This window comes from Helianthus annuus, chromosome 12 (genome assembly GCF_002127325.2).
Source record: "Helianthus annuus cultivar XRQ/B chromosome 12, HanXRQr2.0-SUNRISE, whole genome shotgun sequence".
NCBI classification, from domain to species: domain Eukaryota; kingdom Viridiplantae; phylum Streptophyta; class Magnoliopsida; order Asterales; family Asteraceae; genus Helianthus; species Helianthus annuus.
Window position 1 is genome coordinate 91,271,354 of NC_035444.2, and position 18,717 is coordinate 91,290,070.

The 18,717-nt window shown below is 40.2% G+C and overlaps 1 long non-coding RNA gene across 1 annotated transcript; it reads left to right on the top strand.

Annotated features, from left to right (window-relative positions):
• The first annotated feature begins 882 nt into the window (after positions 1 to 882).
• LOC118484940 lies at positions 883 to 2,368 on the top strand. The gene is made up of 3 exons (XR_004875142.1): positions 883 to 1,280; positions 1,799 to 1,878; positions 2,317 to 2,368. It is a non-coding gene; the product is annotated as an uncharacterized LOC118484940 (long non-coding RNA).
• Positions 2,369 to 18,717: the final 16,349 nt, after the last annotated feature.

Here is an 18,717-nt window from a genome sequence, read left to right on the forward strand (position 1 = left end):
GGAAATCTTGTGTTCTTATAACCATTCTTTCATCGTAATCAATTTTAAGAAACTCGTTTCATTTGTAATTGTATTTTGTTTCGTATCATTGTAATCCGAGACTTCTATCGTAATATAAAAATAATTATTTCATGCGAATTATACTTCGTTTATTTTTGCATGCTTAAATATTTAATCATTATGTACATTTGATACATACTCGTACTCTTGTGAACACATGCGTAACTTACAATAAATTACCGTGTATACGTGATTCTAGATACCCTATACGTGCAAATACTTGAATACACGTTTACAAATTTATAAACTATCCTTTCACACCTATTTAATACCGGTGTTATTATACATGATATCACTTATAATGTGCCATACATAATCCACGTATTTACACTTGTTTAAAACATTGAAAGATGCTAGTTATACATAGCATTAATATGTAGATGTGTTTAATAATTTACTTGATCATATATTAATATATTAGTGTTACATATTATACCATATAATAATTAAACATAGTGTTGAAATTGACTAAACAAAAAAAAAGGGAAATAGAGATGGTGTTGCAGCCAATCTAGCCACACAGCCAATATATTTATACTAATATCACATAATATATTATAACATGCCAATAGATATCAAAAAAAAAGTTGTTGATAAAAATAATAGAAAAGTTGATCCAAACTTACGGCCGGACTCAATTGGACCATTTTTTTGTACACTAAATGTATTGTTGCACTAATAACTTATAATATGTTTTTTTAGGAAACATGGGGATGTTAATGGTAAAATAAAAGAAATTATATACAGCTAAAAATGGCCTATACTTGCGCCAACTTTCAACAGCCTTAGGCGTTGTCTTTCTTTTATTTATTTATTGCTCTATCTACCAACAACTTATAATTAAAGCCCAACTGACTAAACCCTAACTTCTTTTATCACTTCAGCTGCATCCCAAACCAGACCCCCAAACCTTTCTTCTCTCCCGATTTTCTGGTCACCGGCGCCGCAACTCCGGCCGGCTGCCGACGACGGGTTCTCCTCCTTCTCCTACACCTACAGCCCCTCCCCAATCTTGTTTAACACATCTCGACATCACCACAACCTTTTCGAATCACGGGCGCGTTGCTTGAACTCGGAGCTCTCGCGGGAAAACCTGCAAGTGGCCGGAAGCTCGCATCGGAACGGAGCTCGAAGACGTCGGAACTCGTGTTCGCCGTAACCGTCTGAACAATCCTGTCGTCGCCGGAGATCGGAAACCCGCGGGTGTTATCTCGTTTTTGGTATATTTTTCATTCTTTCTCTACTCTGTGGACATGCTAAATCTCCATTTAACCTCATGTATTTGAACCCTGTTAATACATTCTGGTTATATATGATGTTCAAACACATAAACTTATGTGTATATGCAAACAGCCGATACGTATTCTTGTTAAAGAAGATGATGGGTGTTGATGCCCAAATTTTTGGTATATGTCCTTTTTAAGAATCTTTCTTTCTTTTTTTTCTTAAACTTATACGGTTTATTTCTTTTTCTTTATTTTATTTAATTATTTTTTTATATAATAATCCTTTCCTATTATAATTAAGCTTTGACATTTTTTTTACATTTTGATCCCTTTTTAAAACCATTAAATTTAATGTTAATCTAAATAATTAACAAATTATTTTAATTCTTTTATAACATTGAATGTTAAATAACGAGATAAGTTATAACGTTAAACAATCAATTCGTAAATCTTAAACATTAGAAATCATATTAACTTACAAATATTAACGAGATCGTTATTTCAATATCTAGGATAACCATTTCGTCCGTTCTTTTGGATTTTATCCAATCTTACTCGTGCGTTACTTACAAGAAATCGCAACGCAACCAATGTGAGTATACTCGTACTTTCCCCCTTTTTTTACTTTTACCACTTTTGGGGTGTAACATGTTTACCTATTGAAACTTACACATGAACTTTTGTCTAAACACATGAACATTCCTATAACATGCTTGTATATGTGATGACTTGATACTTTAAATTTGGGTGATTCTTATGTGTTGAACTTATCATTAACTTCGTACGAGCCAAACCTTGACATATGTAGCGCTATAGGATTAACGACCCGCCTCTACTGAAACTTTGGTTATGTCATGAGCAAGTTGCGTTTTCTTGGTTTGATATGTTATACACATGCCATATTTAATGTTTGTCTTGAATCGCATGCTTGCTATGAGGAATTGTTCACACTTTTATCTTATGCTATGTATGTACCAAACTTGTATACTCGCCTTTGCTTTTGCATTGAATTATTTTAAACATGTTACAGGTTGATGAGGACGATGCTAAGAAAAGAAATAGCGTTGATGCCTAGATACACATATAGACGTTAGGGTTTAATATGTTGTATCAAATTTTGTTATGTTATCATGTTGTTTCGTTAAACTCATTGTATTTGAATTTCTTGTAATGTTGACTATTTGAAGTTATGAAATGAAATGAAATTTGGATTTTCTAAATATTGTCACAAATAGCGTTATGATGTCTCTAACAATCTTCACACTTCGTCTCATCCCGATGTTTCCGCCATTGGTTGGGGTGTGACAGATTGGTATCAGAGCCATAACTATAGGGAATTAGGGAAAGTAGGAATGCTTTAGCCTAGTCTATAGTTTTAGAACCTTATTCGTATGCTTTGCTTGGACTACTACATGATACTTTATTTGTTACTTATTTATGCTCTTTTAAACATGTATGTTACTCATGTGTAATATTCGACATGTTATTCTTACGTATTAATGCTTGTTTTATTATGTGTTAACACTTGTTTCGTTGTTCGATTCTTTATGTGTTATTCTTGACATATTTCTCTATGTGTTAATACTTGTTTTATTTCATTATTTAAGTATCATCCTTGATATGCTTTCTTATGTGTTTATACTTGTTTGTGTATCTCCTTCGACATACACTTCCCTCATGCATTTTACTCGATTATTCTAAATCCGACAACACTCATATTGTACAAATGAGACGAATTCACCAAAATAGGCGTGAAACCCACAATTTGGTGAACGACTCTCAATCTACCTATTCTTTTTTTTTTTACACGAGATATCGCCATTGAGCTAGGAGTGAAATCCACATCTAAATGGCAAATCTCAAATTTCAAATTCTAGTGGACCCTCGTCAACATGTCGAAATTTAAATTTTGACCCGACGAGTACCAACCACATTTAGGATACGAAATCGTCAAGATAGGGGTGAAACCCGCACCTTGTCGACTAGTTCCACTCCTTGATTTTTCATAAATCCCGCCAAGTCTCGAAATTCGATTGATTTGGGACATGTAGTAACCGGAAGGGTAAATACCGTTAACCGACTTGTCGGCGAGAGTATTTTACCTATTAGGCCAAAGCATGCTCCTCAAATTCAAAAGACTTTTCGACCACTTTGGTTAGTCAAAGTTCCATTTGGAACACTCCAAACTTTGGTCAAACATGTGTTTCTATTGTTCATTTTATACGATGCAATCTTTCAACCTCGAGTTTACCTTTGATTTCTCTTTTCACACGCACAACATATCGAACCTTTTCGATACATTTATATATGCATGATTTTCATATAATTTAAATTCATATTCCTTGTAACAACTAGTGGAGAGGTATCATCGAGATTGGAGTGACTTCCTTACCTTGACGATTGACTCCACCCCTCTTCCCTTAAAACGACCTCACCAACGAGTTAGGGGTGATTCCCTTACTTAGGTGACCGTTACCCAAAACTTCTCTTTCAAAATATTTTATTATGCAAACCCGATCATGTTTTATACCTAAATCATTTATCATTATTCAAAATACCTACTTATACCGATTTCAAAATACATTGTTTATCAAACATACATCTTATTCTACCATCCATTTTCACTCAAATCATATACACGAGATTCTTAATCATGTCTTTACCGTTTTACTACACGAATTTCCAAACCTTACGAAATGCTACCTATCAATTTAATCGGTCTAATGAATCTCTTGCCCATGAACTTCACATCTGATTTATTAACTGAAACACGTTCACATTATATCATCATACTAGAGACTTCCATTCTTAATCGAAATCAACCTAACCTTTCTCAATTACTTATAAGATCTCATGGATGTTATATGATCGTTTTACCAAATACTCTTTTCAACATCAATAAATCATTTGTTAAATTTATTTTTTTAAACAATCACTAAGTCCTTTTACTAAATTTCTTTTCTAAGGGTCGACGTTTTCACAAGAACTTTCAAAGTCCAAAACTTTCATGTTTTGATGCAAATGAAACAAACCCGTTATAAAAAAAAAAAAAAAAAAAAAAAAAAAAAAAACCTTCTCTCCAACGCTTAACTCGTCATCCAAATTTCAAAACACGTGGGCTAGAAGACTTCATGGGGACCGACAACTTTCAACATACGTGAACTCCTTTTTTTTAAACAAAAGTAGCATTTCAATCATTACAAAATACGTTAAGCATGACCAATGAGTACTTTATGTTCCTTTACATATACAAACTATATTCTACCTTTCAAACCAAGCTCAATCTAATTTTGATTCGACAAACTCAACGTTCTGTTTAAACAACTATACATGCACATCATCATACACATTTTAGTCGATATTGTCACACCCTGGCTTTGCGGAAGCGTGGTTAATTTGGTGTGACTTCTTAATACCATAGCTTAACCATAACAAGCTATATGAATTTAAAATCATGCAAAGTCATCCATTGAAGATAAAATTGTCAAACATTGTCTAAACGGGTAAACACCCAACAACCATTACTATAATGCAACATAAATAAACATGGTTCAGAGGCTATGGCTTGTCCAGGAAAGAGCCATAAACCTTGAACCCGGATGACTCTGAATCTAAATGCAGCGGGAAATCCTGCTAAACCGTGCCAGATCCTTAATTCCCTGAAATACATGTAAGTTGAAAAATCAACAATAATGTTGAGCGAGTTCATGCGAAAATGAGTAAATAAACCTTTATCTTTATCAAAAACCCTGGTATGTAGCAAATAAGGAAACAAAAGAGATCACCAATGGGTTGCAAGTCCACTGATATGTGTGAAGTGCAAGTAGGGATGACTCAAACCTAGCGGATTTATGCGTCGGGCACTAAGTCACCCCGAGGTCCGTTCAGCTGGACCTGGGGCTGGGCTCGCTACACCCAGATAGATCTACCGCTCCTGTCCCTCGGTCCTCAACGAGGATTAATGGCCTCAAGTTTCTGCCTACCCACTCACATGATCTAAGTAATAACCCTCCTTATGCTAACCATACCATGTATAACATATCCATAATCATTGTAACATGTATTTCACCCCCGCAGTTTATAAAACTGAAAACAGTTAAGAGAAAAGGGGGACATGAACTCACAGTGAACGCGTCACAAAATCAAGCAATCCAATATCCAAGTGCTGTGCAACGACCTACATGTGCTAATTCTATTAGACGGATGGCCGTGCTTTAGCTTCATAGATTATATTTTTGGGAAACAGTTAGTCAACCGTTTCGTATATATGTTTGATACGCATACTCCTTCCCAAGGATGGGGGAATTAAATACATGTGTATTTATATTATTTTATTAAGTCCCACTTAATATATTTTATTTCTTATTTCAAAATATATTTATTTTTCTCAAAAATAATATATTTCCTTTTTCTCATAATATTTTCCCAAAATAATATATTGACAACACACGCGCTTATGAATACTTCCGAATAAAGCGTAAGTTACGTTTTGGTGATTATGTGGTAATAGAAATTACCGTTGTAACTTATATGTTTGCCGTGAAGGCGTTTGTATTAGTTCGGGCTTGACAAGGTTAGTAAATATTATTTTTACTCTAAAAATAATATTTATACATTTTCACAAAATAATCATAAACAGTGAGGTGACAAAATATATTTACCGAATAAATATTTATCACTTTTAGTTTTGTGAAAATCCCACCTCCGATTATTTATAAATAAAGTTGTGGCGAAAATATATTTTTGAAAACATGTCAAAGTAGTCTAACACTTGTTAAATAATTCTAAGTGTTAGATTTTTAGAAAATTTCGCCAGAGTTTCCCCTGTAACTGGAGGTGGCCACGCTTTCAAGCGTATCATTTTCTTTTACAAATCATCTCAACAATTTATCAAATCAACCAAATCAATTTTCAACACTTCAAATAGAAGACTAGTATGAAAAACCGCGTTGTTTCATGAACTTGTAGCTTTTACAAAAACTACGGTGTAGATCTCGTTATTTTTAGTGGATCTATATATAGCATAACTTAGTCTTGCAAAAACCTCGTTTTTAGAACAACTTACTTCTTACAACTTCCCGACAATTTTTGTAAACATTGTTATTTTGTCGGATCTTTTATTCTACAAGTGTTTCTACACTTGTAGTTTATAAAAATCGTATTTGTTAACACTTTATCCATTTTTATTAAAACATGATTTTCTCGACACCCGGTCCTACGAATATACCACTTGTACATACGTAGATCGGCTTGTTTTAAATACTATTTTTCACATTAAAACATTTTTACACAAGTTCATGTTTCCCGTGTGGTGGAGTTTCACCTTTTAACCCTTGTACCAAAGAAACCAGTGTATGTCAAGATACGTGATCCTAACAAAGTCGGGTTAAACGATGATGAGAGCCACCACATCATAGATCGGGCCATAAAAACCAACATATTCAAATACTACGACATTTACACGCGTTTTGAGCTTTTATCCAACGATTTACACGTTTTAGTAGACTTTAAAGTTCCATTAAGCGGGTTACCGACATTCAACCGACAAATATCTTTTTAACCACTTTAGACATGATCAAAAATGAGTTTTAAACGTTATACCTCTAGCTCGGGGCTAGGGAAGAAACTAGTCGAAAACTGCGTGGATAATAGCAAACGGTAGAGGTCCTCCGCGTTCCGTTTGTTCCGAGCTCCGTTGTACGTAACCACCAACACTTGTATATGCTTGGAATGTCAAGACTTGAACCGAAAAACGGATGTGAGGGTGGTGGTGATCTCGGCCGAGAGGAGGGGGCAAGGGAGAGGGAGTGGTGGTGAGGTGAAGTGTGTGTTTGTGTGAGAGAGAGAGTGAGGTATTTATAGAGGTTCTCGTTCTCGGTTATCGCGTAATCTAATATAAAATAATAAAGGTGTACTCCCCGGGTCCCACTAGTTGGCCGATTCCTTTAGGATGTAATGGTGCTCGGTTCGTTTTCAATCGTTCAGTTACGGTTCAGTTTGGTTAAGTGCGTTACTTTAAGGTACTAACCTCGTTAGTTGCTTAATGCATTAAATAGCGGGTGTTAGGGTAATCAGGGACCCTAACTGGCTCAGAAAAGTACCAATATTAATTTTGGCAATATTTTTATGTTCCGGGTATTGTCCGGTTGTTCGGTCGGATAGTAATCCGTTAAAGTGCTTAAGATATCCGTTAAGCGTCATAACTAATATTTTTAGCGACACAATTTATTCTGCAAGGTGTCGGGAATAATTCCTCATATTTTGGCACTTTATTAATTAGCTAGAAGCTAGTGTGTTGATAAAAGTGCTGTGTTTCGTGCTAAAAGTATGTTTTAGGCACATCCAAATCTCTGTATCTTATCCCTAGAGACGTAATCATACAACCCTTGTATCCCTACACACACTCTGGGTGTAGTAAAAATATTTTGGCTCATTCAGGCCTTTAGAGGCAGTGTTTGCCTGATGCTGGCTATATCAGCATGTTCACTGTGTATCCGTTTAGTGCTACTGTGCTTTTGTGCATCATGTTTGTCACTAAGGTTCAGTAAATAAGTAATGTAGTGACAGGAAAATTATAGTATGATGCAGACATGTATAAGTATCAACAATCAAGTAGCAGAAATCTCAGTCAAGCACAGTAATTAGGCAACAATTAATAATTAATTAAGTCGTACGGATACCTGGTTTTGTGAGGGTTGTCACATTCTCCCCCCGTTAAATAAATTTCGTCCCGAAATTTAGGTTCTGCTTGAAGAAGCAGGGTTCTTAGGAAACAGGTGGGGGTATTTCTCTTTCATTCGGTCTTCACGCTCCCAGGTGAATTCAGGACCATGTCTAGCATTCCAGCGAACTTTGACGAGCTTGACACTGCTCCGGCGGGTCTTGTTAACTTTCCAATCCGTGACCTCAACAGGTTCTTCAACGAAGTGGAGCGTGTCATCAATGTGAATCTCGTCGGTAGGAATGGCAACGTTAACTTGAGTTGGACTCCTCTTTAGATTGGATACATGAAATGTATCGTGAACGTTATTCAGCTCGGCAGGTAGATCCAACTTGTATGCTACTGTTCCAATTTTCTTCAAAACCTTAAATGGACCAATGTAGCGTGGATTCAGCTTCCCACGCTTCCCAAAGCGTGCTACACCCTTCCAGGGTGATACTTTCAACAAAACCATATCCCCAACCTCAAACTCTTGAGGTTTCCTCTTCAGATCAGCGTAGGTCTTCTGGCGGTCGCGAGCCGCGCTAATGCGATCTCGGATTTGCGCGATCTTATCCGTAGTTTCCTGAACTACATCGGGACCTACCAATTGTCTATCACCTGCGTCAGACCAACAGAGCGGCGACCTGCACTTGCGTCCATATAAAGCTTCGAATGGCGCGGCACCAATACTGGTGTGGTAGCTGTTGTTGTATGAAAACTCAACCAGGGGTAAATGCTTATCCCAGCTACCGCCTAAATCCATCACACATGCTCTCAGCATGTCTTCCAATGTCTGAATCGTCCGCTCACTTTGGCCGTCGGTCTGTGGGTGAAAAGTGGTGCTCATATTCAGCTTCGAGCCAAAAGCTTCCTGGAAGGATTGCCATATCCTCGATACGAACCTTCCATCTCTATCAGAAATAATCGAGAGTGGTACTCCATGGCGAGTGACAATCTCTCTCATGTAAATTTCAGCCAATTTGCTTGTATGATCCTTCTCGCGAATAGGCAAGAAATGTGCTGATTTCGTCAAGCGATCCACTATCACCCAGATAGTGTCATGGCCCTTAGGCGTTCTTGGCAGCTTTGTAACAAAATCCATGGATATTTCTTCCCACTTCCATTGGGGAATTTTTGGTTGTTGCAGAAGTCCCGAAGGCTTCTGATATTCTGCCTTAACTTTAGCGCAAGTCAAACATTGGCTCACGTAGATAGCAACATCGCCTTTCATCCTAGGCCACCAATAATAATCCTTAAGATCTTGGTACATCTTATCCGCTCCCGGGTGGATAGAGTACCGTGACTTGTGAGCTTCATCAAAAATAACCTCTCTTAAATCACCAAACAAAGGAACCCAAATCCTTTTCTCAAAACATAACGTTCCTTCCTTGTTTGGAATCAATATCTTCTCCATCCCACGGAGATATTCTTTCTCAAGGTTCTCCTCCTTGAGAGCTTCTTTTTGCGCTGCTCGAATGCGCGAGGAAAGATCGGTTTGGATAATCATTTCCATAGCCCTAACCCTTATGGGCTTGATTCTCTCCTTGCGACTTAGGGCATCGGCGACCACATTCGCCTTCCCCGAATGATACTTGATCTCGCAGTCGTAATCGTTCAACAACTCAACCCATCGCCTTTGCCTCATATTCAACTCCTTCTGGTTGAATATATGCTGGAGGCTTTTGTGATCTGTAAAGATCGTACACTTCGTACCGTAAAGGTAGTGTCTCCAAATCTTCAAAGCAAAAACCACTGCGCCTAGCTCCAAATCATGCGTGGTATAGTTCTTTTCATGCACTTTCAGTTGGCGTGATGCGTAGGCGATAACCTTTTTACGTTGCATCAACACACAACCCAATCCTTGACGTGAAGCGTCGCAGTATACCACAAAATCGTCGGTACCTTCCGGTAGAGCTAAGATTGGCGCGTTGCAAAGCTTATCCTTCAACAACTGAAATGCTTCATCCTGTTTGATTCCCCAATCAAACTTTTTATCCTTTTGCGTGAGGAGCGTCAACGGCTGAGCGATCTTTGAAAAATCCTCAATAAATCTTCGATAATAACCAGCCAAACCCAAGAATTGCCGGATCTCGGTTGGCGTCTTAGGCGCTTCCCAATTCTTGATCGCCTCGATCTTGGTTGGATCCACATGAATTCCACTTTCATTTACCACGTGCCCAAGGAATTGCACGTCTCTCAGCCAAAACTCACACTTAGAGAATTTGGCATACAACTGCTCCTTCTTCAGTAGCTCTAAAATAGTTCTGAGGTGTTGCTCGTGCTCTGCCTTCGTCTTTGAGTAGATCAAGATGTCGTCGATGAACACAATCACGAACTTATCCAGATACGGCTTACAAACTCGGTTCATCAAATCCATGAACACTGCAGGTGCGTTTGTTAAACCAAACGGCATGACAAGGAACTCGTAGTGCCCATATCGAGTTCTGAAGGCTGTCTTCGGGATACTTTCTTCCTGTATCCGGAGTTGATGGTATCCAGATCGAAGATCGATCTTGGAGTAGAAACTTGAACCTTGAAGTTGGTCGAACAGATCATCAATCCTTGGCAAAGGATACCTATTCTTGATCGTCAACTTGTTCAATTCTCTGTAGTCAATGCACATACGGAAACTACCATCCTTCTTCTTCACAAACAAAACTGGAGCTCCCCAAGGCGAGAAGCTTGGTCGGATAAAACCCTTATCTAACAACTCTTGAAGTTGCGTTGACAGTTCTTGCATCTCAGACGGGGCAAGTCTATAAGGTGCCTTAGCCACAGGCGCGGCGCCTGGAACTAAGTCGATGCGAAATTCCACTTGCCTCTGAGGCGGCAAGCCAGGCAAATCTTCTGGAAAGACTTCCGGATATTCCCTTACGACAGGGATGTCTTCGATCTTCGGCTCAGCAGCCTTTTTATCCACGATGTGTGCTAGAAAAGCAACACATCCTTTCTTCAGACACTTCCTTGCTTTCAGACAGCTGATAATCCGCAACGGCGTCTCACGCTTCTCTCCATGAACAACAATGGTCTCACCATCGTCGGTCGAAATACGGATAATCTTCTCGTGACAAACAATCTCTGCTTTGTTACTTGCTAACCAATCCATCCCTACTACCACGTCGAAGCTTCCCAACTGGACTGGTAGTAGATCGAGAGCAAACTCACGCTCTCCTAACTCGATTACGCAACCTCTAATCACTTCATTGGCTTCTACTAACTTCCCATTAGCTAGCTCGATCGAATAAGGAATATCTAACTTACTAGCGGCTAAACCAAGCATGTTTCTAAACTCTAGCGATACAAAGCTATAATCGGCACCAGTATCAAACAAAACAGACGCATAGCGTTGGTTTACAGGGAACGTACCAGTAACGACATTGGGATCCTGGCGCGCTTCCCTGGCCTCCATGTTGAAAACTCTTCCACGAGCTTGGGTCAATTCCGGGCAGTTCCTCTTGAAGTGCCCTTGATCTCCACAATTAAAACACCCGGGCCTCTGCCCGTTTCCACCATTGTTCCCAGCCTGGTGGTTTCCCTGGTTTCGGTTCACGGTTCCTGCTTGGTTAGCACGGTTTCCATCTCTTCCCTGATTTCCTTGTGGGCGGTTCCCATTACCACCACGGTTGTTTCTATTCCCATTTCCTCCCTGACCTCCCCGGCCAGCATTTGCCCAACAGAAATCCTTTGTATGACCAGTCTTCCCACAAGACTCACAAACCCTTAGACTGCAGCGACCAGAGTGATGTTTTTGACATGAGTTGCACTTGGGCTGTGCACCCATGTATCCCCTGCTCTTCTTTCCACCACCAACTGAATCTTGAGTTGGTGCATTCGATTCTCCCTTCTTGACCACCGTCCCGGTGCTTTGCTTGAAACTTGAAAACTTCCGCTTACTACCACTAGATGACTCCACATGAGTCTCCTTTCTCTTGGGTTCAATCTCATCGAACTTGTTTAACCGAATCGCTTCTTCAGTAAGAGCCACACTGAGATCAATGGCTTCTGTGATGGTTGCAGGTTTGGAAGAAGTCACCATACTGATTATCTGAGGAGCCAGTCCCCAGATGAAGCGCTCAACCCTCTTAAACTCGGGTGTTACCATATAAGGAACCACGTGAGACAGATCGTGGAATCTCTGAACGTATTCCGCTATCTTCGACCCTTCCATCTTTAAGTGCCAAAACTCAGTTTCAAGCTTTTGAATCTCCGCGCGAGAGCAGTACTTCCTCCGCATAAGCTCTTTCAATTCGGCCCAAGACAGGGCGTAGGCGGCAGCTTCGCCTAGAGTTTGCACTTGAAGGTTCCACCAAGATAGGGCTCCATCTAGAAACAGCCCTGAAATGTAAGTGACCTGCTGGTCGATCGCACATTTGCTCATACGGATGGTGGAATCAGTCTTCTCTGCCCAACGAACGAAGGCTACAGCACCACCCGTGCCGTCGAAGTTTGTGGGCTTACAGTCCAGAAACTGCTTGAAGGTGCACCCTGCACATTCGTTTCAATATAGGGACTGCATTAGTAATTGCTACAGGAATCCAATTAGACCATGGTACGTCTTAAAGACTTAGGGTTACCATGAGTGGGATTCTGGTTGCCATTGCCGTTGGAGCTACTCCAGCTGGGTCCTCCCTGCGATGCAGCATACTGAGCAATCGCGGCAGCAATGATTCCTTGCAGTTCTTCTTGAGTCGTGGGCATCGGCTGCGGTTGACGTCTTGGTGCCATTCTCTAAAGATGCGTACGTCGATTAGGCCATAGAAATCATACGTATATAGTAATAGTAATAGCATATAACATCTCATGTTATCAATATATCACACACAACATCCCATGTCCAACATCCCATGTCCAAATATAAAAATAATCAATCAAGTAAATCAGATATGATGAGAATGCGGCGATTGCATATATATCAAGACCATAAGCATAGTAAGTGTGTTAGTACATCCATCAATCACATAGGGGTTACATTTCCCCTGTACAAAATACATCATATCAGTGTTACATACAATCAGTACATCACATGTATCAACAAAAATCTGTGTAGTCAAATGGTCTTCAAAAGCTGTGCATAACAATCGCGGCTGTCTCACCGGTGTCTACCCTGGTAACGTCGATGATCTCTAGAATGGTGGTGGTGGTGGAGGATAATGTAGGCGGCGAAAGAGAAGCCAATCCTCCTCCAAGGCCTGCTGGGTGCGGATCACGGATGCAATCTGCTGCTCTAGGATCGAAAGTCGAGCGGCAATGTCAGGAGGAAAAGACCGAAATGGCTGAGCAGCTGAGGATGACGGACCAGAACAAGGAGGCATCTGAGCTCTCTCGAGCTCCTGCAAACGCTGAGAATGGGAATCATGCTGGTGAACAAATGACATCAACAGGTCCTCTAGGGTATGCCCCATATGAGGTGGATCAACGGGTAGCGAAGACCAGAAAGAAGGCTCGCTGGCAGTGCCAAAAGGCATAACAGGAAAAGATGAAGTGGATGCTGAAACAGGAGATATCTGAGGCATGACAGGCATGGGCATCGATACATGGCCAAATGGATGGGCGGAAGAGCCCTCTCCAGGCCCCGCTGGAGGTATGACAGAAGGTATCTGAAACGAGAACTCAGGATGGTGAGCATCAGTGCGGTGAGGAGGAAGCGGCGGAACATCCTCGTCAGCCGGTATCTAACCGTGCTGAGCCTCCTCGTCAGGGGGATCCATGTGCTCTGCAAACAGAGCATGCTCGGGCTCAATAGGTAAGGGATCAACAGGAGCTAAAACAGGATCAACGTGAGCAACAACAGGATCAATATGATCGACATGAGGGTCAACTGGAACGTCAGCGATCGGAGGGTCAACAAGAGGATCATCAACATGGTCAGCATCTAACAAAGGAATATCATCAACAGGAATATCGCCAAGTGGCTGACCTGCCAAAATAGGATCAACAGGAACATCAGCATGCGCCAAACCATGCTCATGTGCGGGATCGAAAACAGCGGCCTGCTCTGGAGCTACTGCAGGCTCGGGATCGTCGAACGCCATATCGAAGTCAAAGTCCGGATCGATAGGATCGAAAGGGTCGGCAGGGTCAACGGGGTCCTCTACAGGCTGGTCCATATGAACGAACTCAATATCACGGTCTGGATCGAATCCAGGGGAAAATACAGGGTCAGAATCCTCGATATCGTCATGCTCAAAAACAAAGCTCGGCATAGGGGCGGCAGATGACGCCTGGTCAGGATCCGAGTCATGAACGAAAAGCTGCGTGCTCGCCACATGTGATGGAGCAGATGCCACAGACTCAAAGGAGTCTGGAGCTGGAGAATGAACAGGCGAGTCTCCGACAGGAGCACCGGCGATCATCAAAAGACCGCCAGCGGGCAAAAGAGCTGGGTCAGGAACCTCGTCCTCGTATAGCTCGTCATCGAAAAGATCAATATCATCACCAGCCTCGGCATCAAGCATAAGCTCATAAGCTGGGTAGGATGCAAGAGGAATCGGGGCGGGAATCACAGCGAGAGGAAGATCCGCAGCAGGACCACCAACGATGGGCTCATCGACGCCGTCAGGTAGCGCGAACGGCTGAAAGTCGTCGTCGTCTGTACTAGTAAAATCCGAGGTGTGCACCTCGTGCTCTGATGACATACTCTCGTCTGACTCCATGGGTCGGGGTCCAGTAGTGTCCGAGTCTCCAGTATCTGAGGTGTCCATGAGTCTGTAATACAATCATAAGTATGTACAAATATCAGTAAATCAGGTAATCACACAAGTTACCACATAATAATCACATATTCCTCCTAGTCCCACTAGCCTCCCAGCCTCCCAGACTGTCCTTCCTAGTCCCACTAGCCAACTTTTCCCAGCCTCCCAGACTGACTCCCTAGTCCCACTAGACAACCACCTCGATCGATTGGATCGAGCCTCGACCTCCCAGACCGAGCCTCAGCCTCCCAGACTGAGCCTAAAATAATAAAATATGCTCAACATTTGTTTATAAAAAGTTTTGGATCTGGACTTAAGTGGTATGCAGAAAAATATTTTCGTGAGAGCCCTAGTGATCATAGTCTAGACTCAAAATGAACCCTAGTTCGCTATGATCAGAGCTCTGATACCAAGCTGTCACACCCTGGCTTTGCGGAAGCGTGGTTAATTTGGTGTGACTTCTTAATACCATAGCTTAACCATAACAAGCTATATGAATTTAAAATCATGCAAAGTCATCCATTGAAGATAAAATTGTCAAACATTGTCTAAACGGGTAAACACCCAACAACCATTACTATAATGCAACATAAATAAACATGGTTCAGAGGCTATGGCTTGTCCAGGAAAGAGCCATAAACCTTGAACCCGGATGACTCTGAATCTAAATGCAGCGGGAAATCCTGCTAAACCGTGCCAGATCCTTAATTCCCTGAAATACATGTAAGTTGAAAAATCAACAATAATGTTGAGCGAGTTCATGCGAAAATGAGTAAATAAACCTTTATCTTTATCAAAAACCCTGGTATGTAGCAAATAAGGAAACAAAAGAGATCACCAATGGGTTGCAAGTCCACTGATATGTGTGAAGTGCAAGTAGGGATGACTCAAACCTAGCGGATTTATGCGTCGGGCACTAAGTCACCCCGAGGTCCGTTCAGCTGGACCTGGGGCTGGGCTCGCTACACCCAGATAGATCTACCGCTCCTGTCCCTCGGTCCTCAACGAGGATTAATGGCCTCAAGTTTCTGCCTACCCACTCACATGATCTAAGTAATAACCCTCCTTATGCTAACCATACCATGTATAACATATCCATAATCATTGTAACATGTATTTCACCCCCGCAGTTTATAAAACTGAAAACAGTTAAGAGAAAAGGGGGACATGAACTCACAGTGAACGCGTCACAAAATCAAGCAATCCAATATCCAAGTGCTGTGCAACGACCTACATGTGCTAATTCTATTAGACGGATGGCCGTGCTTTAGCTTCATAGATTATATTTTTGGGAAACAGTTAGTCAACCGTTTCGTATATATGTTTGATACGCATACTCCTTCCCAAGGATGGGGGAATTAAATACATGTGTATTTATATTATTTTATTAAGTCCCACTTAATATATTTTATTTCTTATTTCAAAATATATTTATTTTTCTCAAAAATAATATATTTCCTTTTTCTCATAATATTTTCCCAAAATAATATATTGACAACACACGCGCTTATGAATACTTCCGAATAAAGCGTAAGTTACGTTTTGGTGATTATGTGGTAATAGAAATTACCGTTGTAACTTATATGTTTGCCGTGAAGGCGTTTGTATTAGTTCGGGCTTGACAAGGTTAGTAAATATTATTTTTACTCTAAAAATAATATTTATACATTTTCACAAAATAATCATAAACAGTGAGGTGACAAAATATATTTACCGAATAAATATTTATCACTTTTAGTTTTGTGAAAATCCCACCTCCGATTATTTATAAATAAAGTTGTGGCGAAAATATATTTTTGAAAACATGTCAAAGTAGTCTAACACTTGTTAAATAATTCTAAGTGTTAGATTTTTAGAAAATTTCGCCAGAGTTTCCCCTGTAACTGGAGGTGGCCACGCTTTCAAGCGTATCATTTTCTTTTACAAATCATCTCAACAATTTATCAAATCAACCAAATCAATTTTCAACACTTCAAATAGAAGACTAGTATGAAAAACCGCGTTGTTTCATGAACTTGTAGCTTTTACAAAAACTACGGTGTAGATCTCGTTATTTTTAGTGGATCTATATATAGCATAACTTAGTCTTGCAAAAACCTCGTTTTTAGAACAACTTACTTCTTACAACTTCCCGACAATTTTTGTAAACATTGTTATTTTGTCGGATCTTTTATTCTACAAGTGTTTCTACACTTGTAGTTTATAAAAATCGTATTTGTTAACACTTTATCCATTTTTATTAAAACATGATTTTCTCGACACCCGGTCCTACGAATATACCACTTGTACATACGTAGATCGGCTTGTTTTAAATACTATTTTTCACATTAAAACATTTTTACACAAGTTCATGTTTCCCGTGTGGTGGAGTTTCACCTTTTAACCCTTGTACCAAAGAAACCAGTGTATGTCAAGATACGTGATCCTAACAAAGTCGGGTTAAACGATGATGAGAGCCACCACATCATAGATCGGGCCATAAAAACCAACATATTCAAATACTACGACATTTACACGCGTTTTGAGCTTTTATCCAACGATTTACACGTTTTAGTAGACTTTAAAGTTCCATTAAGCGGGTTACCGACATTCAACCGACAAATATCTTTTTAACCACTTTAGACATGATCAAAAATGAGTTTTAAACGTTATACCTCTAGCTCGGGGCTAGGGAAGAAACTAGTCGAAAACTGCGTGGATAATAGCAAACGGTAGAGGTCCTCCGCGTTCCGTTTGTTCCGAGCTCCGTTGTACGTAACCACCAACACTTGTATATGCTTGGAATGTCAAGACTTGAACCGAAAAACGGATGTGAGGGTGGTGGTGATCTCGGCCGAGAGGAGGGGGCAAGGGAGAGGGAGTGGTGGTGAGGTGAAGTGTGTGTTTGTGTGAGAGAGAGAGTGAGGTATTTATAGAGGTTCTCGTTCTCGGTTATCGCGTAATCTAATATAAAATAATAAAGGTGTACTCCCCGGGTCCCACTAGTTGGCCGATTCCTTTAGGATGTAATGGTGCTCGGTTCGTTTTCAATCGTTCAGTTACGGTTCAGTTTGGTTAAGTGCGTTACTTTAAGGTACTAACCTCGTTAGTTGCTTAATGCATTAAATAGCGGGTGTTAGGGTAATCAGGGACCCTAACTGGCTCAGAAAAGTACCAATATTAATTTTGGCAATATTTTTATGTTCCGGGTATTGTCCGGTTGTTCGGTCGGATAGTAATCCGTTAAAGTGCTTAAGATATCCGTTAAGCGTCATAACTAATATTTTTAGCGACACAATTTATTCTGCAAGGTGTCGGGAATAATTCCTCATATTTTGGCACTTTATTAATTAGCTAGAAGCTAGTGTGTTGATAAAAGTGCTGTGTTTCGTGCTAAAAGTATGTTTTAGGCACATCCAAATCTCTGTATCTTATCCCTAGAGACGTAATCATACAACCCTTGTATCCCTACACACACTCTGGGTGTAGTAAAAATATTTTGGCTCATTCAGGCCTTTAGAGGCAGTGTTTGCCTGATGCTGGCTATATCAGCATGTTCACTGTGTATCCGTTTAGTGCTACTGTGCTTTTGTGCATCATGTTTGTCACTAAGGTTCAGTAAATAAGTAATGTAGTGACAGGAAAATTATAGTATGATGCAGACATGTATAAGTATCAACAATCAAGTAGCAGAAATCTCAGTCAAGCACAGTAATTAGGCAACAATTAATAATTAATTAAGTCGTACGGATACCTGGTTTTGTGAGGGTTGTCACAGATATCTCGCGATAACATCATTTATATCGTCCGTATCTACATACTTAACTTTTTTTTCCTCCGCAATGTCTCAACGTACACCATATACGCAATATTTATTTTTCATACCTACACCTATGTTCATACGTTTTATGCTTGTACTCATACACATACTACTTATACGTTTTACGCTTCTACTTGTACACATACAACTTACACGTTTTATGTTTATGCTCATACATACATGCGTATTCATACTTGAACTTATGCTCATACTTTCATCCTTACTCATGATTCGTAC